The 7331-nt window shown below is 35.5% G+C and overlaps 1 long non-coding RNA gene across 1 annotated transcript in view; it reads right to left on the bottom strand.

Annotated features, from left to right (window-relative positions):
• Positions 1-254: 254 nt before the first annotated feature.
• Positions 255-7331, bottom strand: part of LOC122141308 — a 66247-nt gene continuing 59170 nt past the window's right edge. The window contains exons 4-5 of the long non-coding RNA XR_006157681.1: positions 2399-2523; positions 255-733 (exon numbers count right to left, since the gene is read on the bottom strand). This is a non-coding gene — a long non-coding RNA (uncharacterized LOC122141308). The remainder of the gene's footprint in view (positions 734-2398; positions 2524-7331) is intronic.

A 7331-nucleotide genomic window follows, 5' to 3' on the forward strand; every position in this document is an offset into this window, starting at 1 on the left:
CCAAAATTTATTTTCGATGCTTCAACAAATTCTAACTGACCCTCTGATGTCACATGGACTACTTAGATGATGTTTTTATTAACTTTCTGGACATGGACAGTATACCGTACATACATTTTCAATGGAGGGTCAGAAAGCTCTCGGACTAAATCTAAAATATCTTAAACTGTGTTGCGAAGATGAACGGAGGTCTTACGGGTTTGGAATGACATGAGGGTGAGTCATTAATGACATAATTTTTATTTTTCGGTGAGCTAACCCTTTAAGCATTAATAAAAAGAAAATGTAGAATCAAATGAATTAATGACATTTAATAAAGTTTAAATTTCAATTCTCTGTGCTGGATAGCCTTGCCCACAGTAAAATCTCATTGGCCCAAAATCCCACTTCATACAGCGGTACATTGAACATCAAGTATCTTCTGATTGGTTGTTATTGTGTCGCATAACAGTTTTACTTTCAGTGTGAGAGACAAATTGCTTGTCACCGGAACAGTCACATCATGCCTGGTTAGGACACGGTGCAAGTCTGCAGCATTTTGTGTACATGAGTGAGAAAGAGAGAGAGGGAGATAGAGCAACACCTCTGACAGTAATTTATTTGGAGCGAGATCTGCCAGCGGCAGTAACGCCCCCTCTGCATGCCTGGCATCTGTGCTGCCACCCAAAATGTCAGCACACAGAAGCGGGCACTCACGGGTCATTAGGGAAAGCTGTCACAGCCCACTGTCACCCTACAGAGGGAAAGAGACAGAAAGAGCCACACTTGTTAGAGTGAGCGGCGTCCAAACACAGCCTCCTCCACCTCAACTATTCATAATGGAAACAAACTCAGGGGAAACTGCGCCCACCAGACACACACCTGCCATAAAACATAAGGAGCTGAGCACAAAGACAAACTGTTGAGGGGTTTTTCTTTCCCTACACAGATCAATGCAGATAATGTATGTGTTTTATGATGATCTGAGTACCCTGTGCAGACAGGTAGGTGTAGTAAGCAAGACACTAGATGGTGTGTTTTTCCTTAGTGCTACATGAGCTGCTCTGTTACACATCTCATCCAAACCCAAGTGAGCTGCCTTAGTTACATACCTTCCATAGCTAAAATAAAACATTTTAAGATCTGATTGCTGACTTTGCACACAAATAGTGCTCCACACACAAAGCACACAAGAGCACAGATTCCAACATGAGAGTTTAATGAGCAAAAGTGTATATAGTACACTGAATTGTGTGGTAAAACAGTTTTGTATTGTATTGAACTGTATTTAATCGCTAATGATGTTTTTAATTGCATTAATTTAAGTACATTTATCATTCTTTTTTTTTCTTTTTTTTTTTTTCTTGGTTTGTCCACAATCTCAGATTTCTTTACACTTTTTTTCACCAAATAAAATTCTGGGTAATACAATTTGTATTAGTTTACATTAAATACATATTATATTTTGTGGAAATAGTGATTCATTTTTATAGATCTGCATGAATCATAAGTACTTTTGCAATGAATTTTTCCTCTTCAATTGTTCGACATCTTTTTTATTCATTAATTGTCATGGTGCACTATGGGATTTTGGATAAAATAATTTAAATAACTAAACTATTTTTAATTCATATGATTTCAGTGTGGTCACAGTGTGTTTTAGGATTGCTCTCTTCAATTTAGCTAAACAAACCAATAAATAAGCAAATACTGTATTATTCACATTAAACATTTTTACACGTTTTTATAGTTCTGAATGAATCATTTCTTTTTTAATCAATATTTATTTTGCATTGTTCAACATCTTTATATGTATTCATCGGCACAGTGCATGATGAGATATTGGATAAAACAGTTTAATAAGTAAACTTTTTAATCAATACTTTTCAATAATGTATTAGTTAAATCAGTATAAAAATTGACATTTCTCTTGTATCACCCACCAATTTGGATTCACATATTCACTGTCACAGCGCATTATGGAATTGTCTTCTTTTTGTCTACATAATAAATATACACAATATTCACACTTATATTATGTAAACAAAAAAATGTGGATGCGATTAATCGTGATTAATCGTTTGACAGCACTATAAATTAATAAATATGAATAAAAGGCCTGCTTATTTTTAAGCAATACTTTTCAGCATCAAATGAATTAAGGACATACAGACTACATTTATCTTGCATAGTCTGCCATCTTTAATTTATTTTCTCATTGTCACAGTCAGTTATGATCTAGTCTTCTTTTATGGCTTAAATAAGGTACCTATGAGGAAGCATAATGCTCATCTTTTGGAACAGGCTTCACACTGTGAGCATGCCAGTGATACCTTAAAATGTTGCATAAAGAGACAGCTTGCTGCTCATGTGTTTTTGTGTGCATGTGTGTGAAAGTGCAGATAGAGATATACAGTACCTGCTGAATAGGTAGAGAGAACATCTGCAGAGAGAGAGAGAGAGAGAAAGACAGAATGCTATGGTGCCTGGTATCCGACATGCGCGCTGACGGCCGATTTGTCGCTTCAAACGCAGAGGGCTGACCTGGGGGCGGAGACACACACAGCGCACAGTGAGACAGCAACTGAGTCTGAAAAGCTGTGACACTTCAAAGAGAAACTCACACACGCACGCACATACACCCACAAACAAGCTGTCATCTCCTGAGAAAAGATACACACCATGCTAACCTGTTTACTGTGTGTGAGAGAGGGAGGTGAGCAGCACATAGGTGCTATGCTAAGGGTGCAACGGAAATCAAACACCATAAAATAGGTAACCCAGATTAAACGTGAATTTATCTGTGGCCTAAAAACTCTCATCTTTAAAAGTGTGCATTCTCAATGACTGCAAACCTGTTCATGCTTCAATTTCAATTTACGCTCCACTAAGCTCCACCCACACAGCTGATAGAAATGCAAATGCATGTAACATTGGCTGCATCCGAAATCGTATACTTCCCTACTAAATAGTAAGTAAAAAAAACAGTTTGTGAGAAAAGTAATCTGTCAGAATTAATTTACATTAAACAGAAAAGTACAGAGATGACCAACTACTTATGGCAAGATTCTATCCCATGAGGCCACAGGAGAAGTAGCCTATGTCTGATTCTGGTAGGTCACATGACAGTAACAACATGGTAGATGTGTTCGGATTACATTCATACAATTCTACACATACTTTTTTAAATTGTGAATTAGGATACTTATTAAAAAAATACCTACTTATAGAGTTTGTGTTTTAGAATGCAGCCATGATTCATTCATTCAATCATTGTCAAAGTGCATTATGGGATTTTCTTCTTCAAGTTTGTTAATAAATGGTATAATACTATAATAGTGCAATAGTAAAATTAAAAGTAAAAAAAATTGATTTGACTCTTTTGATATTAAACACATTAAAGACATTTATTTTCTCACTACTTCTGCCATTTTGGATGTATTTATTAATTGGCACAATGAACTATGGGATTGCCTTTGGGGAAAAAAAACTGTGATAATTATATTAAATTATATTTAATTAATTCAGCATTGAATGAATAAAGGACATTTATAATCAATATTTCGCTTGCATTTTTCATCATCTTGGGTTGATATATTCACTGTTGCATTGCATCTTCATTCATTTGGCCAAATAAAATTTTGAGTAAAAATAATTTACACTATTTTTGATCCAAACTATTTTAAAATAATTCCATTTTAGATTTATTTATAAATTGTCACAGATCGTCGTGAGGCTGCCCTTTAAAAAAAAAAAAAAAAGTTAATAAACAAAAAATTACTGATTGGGGAGCCCTGCACATGGGATGAAGTAGTAGTTTGTATTGTGTGTTTTGTTTATTATTTAGTTTTTTGTTTTTTCTATTTCATGCACACGATTTATGATTTGGGATTTAGTAAATGTAGGTTGTGAGTTAGTTTTTTGTGATCGAGGGAATGTAAATCGTGCACACAGTCTATTTATTTTTTCTTGCATGTCATGTGCGGGGCTCCGTAAAAAATAAACAGGTAATAGTTAATTATTATATTAAAATGCAATGCAAACCTGTAGTTTTAACGTGTCATTATTTTTTGCATTTTCATTTATTTATTTATGGATAGAGACAGGTTATAATAGATATCAGTAAACTTGAGTTACCCATGAGAGCCACTGCTCAATGCATCAGAAAATATAGTACCTGCTAGGCCACAGCTCCTACAAGAATCAGTAATAAAGATTCTGTTCTTCCACTTCTGGGATTTAACGGCACTATTGAGCACCAGATGTAACATTTAGACATGCTTCTTTGCATGTGATCCTGCTCTGTCTGTGTGTGTGTGTGTGTGTGTGTGTGTGTGTGTGTGTGTGTGTGCGTGCGTGCGTGTATGTATGGTCAGCGTTATGCTCCACTAGCGTCTCCATTCCCTCAGGGCTCACCTGTGACTCACTCTACTGCTGTAATCACGCTGCTTGCTGCCCGCTGCCTGCTTTCTAAACTTGATTTCCAGATTGCGTGTGTGTGTGTTTGTGTGTGTTTCCTGGACTAATGTCAGCTGATTGATGGAGTTTGTTTGGGTTTAATTACACTGTAGGTGACTGACTATGCCTGTGCACTTCACTGAAGCAGAAAACTCAACTTGGTTAGGCCAGAAATTGGATTTCCGAGAAAGAAACAACATCGAATGGGAGGTTATCTGGACAATATCAATGTCTTTCTCTTTCTCTCCATAGTTCCGCAATGAAAACAGACTTGTAACATAATTACTATGATATAATGATCAATTCCAACCATAGAACAAAAGATGTGCTCGACCGAAACAACAGAATCCATATTGTTGAGACAATAATTATGATGTGTTCATCTTCCACATGATAAGAGAAAGTTGATAACAAGTTATACCCTTCCTCTATAGATTTAGATATCGATGACACCCAGACTCTATAAAATAGCCAACAATGCATGCAAATGTACCGACTTACCAATATGCCCTCTAGGTAGGTGTCAATCATTACATTGAGCAAAATAACCAGAACTGGAATAAAAAATGAAATTTAGAGTGCTTAACATCCGAGAAAGACATGGAGAGTAAGATATATGTGAAGGTCAGTTCTGTGGAGAGGTTTAATAATACAGGGCAAATTCTGCAGGGAATAAACGCTCAATTGAAGCACACGACTGCTGGACTGCTGGAGGTCTCTCATCTGTCAGCTTTCCTAAATCAATTTAATTTCTTTGCCTATTTCCACAGGGGAAAATTGCAGTGCTTAAGCGTACACAATGTCCACAACATAAAGAATCGTCAAAGATCAGCCTTTAACACAGCAGGTCTTTTTGCATATATATCAGTGTAGGAGGTGGATGCTGTACAGGTTAAACCTGTAAAAACTCGTCAACAGGTATAAAACACTGCTTTGTAGGGAATTAGCATTCCAATCAGTTTACATTGAACCAACACATAAAAAGAAGGAAGGAGGAGCAAATAGAGTAACTAAATCTAAGCCCCGTCCCCTTTAAGCCAAGTTTTCTTATTATGCTTTGTTTTGTATCCAGTAAACCACAGAAAAAAAATTCAGATTGTGTGAATTATCTCAGAAATACCAGGAACATTGTCCCAAACCCTATAACAAGAAAGGCCCAATAAATGATTCTTATTACTCTCGAATGATGGATGCCAAAAAAAGGTTCAATAGTGCTATTAGATCTAGTCGTATCTTATTGTATACTGTTTGCAATAAAATAAAATAAAAATATAATACTCTACTGTGTGCTAGGCCAATTAAAGTAGTTTTTAAGTACTTTCAAATACAAAAAAAAAAAAAACGTACATCTTGTGATTTACACAGTACATCGCTGTACAAAAGACTGTGAGCACACTGAAAATGTTTACAGTTGGGATTCAAAAAACAAACAAACAAACAAAAAAAAAAAACAGAATTATTATTTAAAAGACAAATGTGGATTAAAGAAAAATACCCAAAAACATTTAGAATGTGAAATGAATGTCACTAATCAAATAATCAAAACTGACATTGATCACACAGAAGGTCACATTTTCTATCTTCTATTCTTGCTGCATAACAGGTTTGACACAAACATGGAGTTCTTGTAGCTTGAGTTTGCGTACTTCAATTGTCATGCTGACAATATCATTTCTAATGAAAGAAAATCTATTAAATTAGAAAAATGCACAATTAGAAACAGTTATGTAAGATTTTGGATCCCACTGATGCCTGCCAAAATCAAGAATATTGTGATTGAAGAAAATATCTGCTTGTATCTCCCATCCCATGGCACTCATTAGCTGTAGATTGTGAGTGGTGTTCAGCTCTTGTTCTGGGTGGGGGTTTATTGCAGATGTGTCTGTATGGCAGGGCTGGACTTTTTGGAGTGCTGAGTCGTGCCAGTCTGCTGGCATGTTGTGCTGTGGTACGGTCTGATCCGATCCGATGCGGGGGAGGTGATGAGCTCTGCAGGAAGGAAACAGGCTTTTCCAGATGGCAGGACTATGATGATCAGCTCAACTGCCACAGACCTGGTCCAGCTACAGCATTAGTCCGGCCCGCCACCCTGTCATTACCTTATCTCTGCCTCTCTGCTATGCCATCCCTGACCCACCCGCCGTCTCTGGATTCACTCTCTCTCTCTTTCTTTGCTTGCCAAACCCATCATTCTGTATTCAGTTCTTCCTTTTTTTTAAAACACTCCTCTGCTTTGCTTACAAAAATACTATGGCAGTACCATGCTGCAGTGATGGTAATGACATAGAACTTTGTTGCCATGAAAATGTATTATTACCATATTCATATATCATAATAGTTATATCTGGATTGTGCCCCATGCAGAACATAAGGATTGCCTTTTAACTCCTATTCAGTTCCTGAATTATTATATCAAATTTTAACATTTTAAACATCTTCCTATACAGATTTTTGTTTAATTCAAATATATTTCAGTATACCAAATTAAGCCAGAATGTGTGTGTGTGTGTGTGTGTGTGTGTGTGTGTGTGTGTAATATTACCGTTTTTATATTGTTATTTTTATACAAATTTTATATTATATATTTATATAATTTTTTAACACGCACACACACACACATATATATATATATATATATATATATATATATATATATATATATATATAATATTTTTAAATATTATATACATGTAGTTTTATATAGAAAGTTTTTTAATAAATTATAATGTATATTATTTTTAACAGCACTTAAAAATATTTTCTCTCACACACACTCACGGATATAATCTTTTTAATTTTTTCAATTATATAAATGCAACACTGTTTGATAAAAAGGCCATCAGCAGAAGACCAGGAAATGGCATGAGTTGCGTAATGCACACTTGAAAACAAAG

This window comes from Cyprinus carpio, chromosome B21 (assembly GCF_018340385.1).
Source record: "Cyprinus carpio isolate SPL01 chromosome B21, ASM1834038v1, whole genome shotgun sequence".
In the NCBI taxonomy this organism is placed as follows: domain Eukaryota; kingdom Metazoa; phylum Chordata; class Actinopteri; order Cypriniformes; family Cyprinidae; genus Cyprinus; species Cyprinus carpio.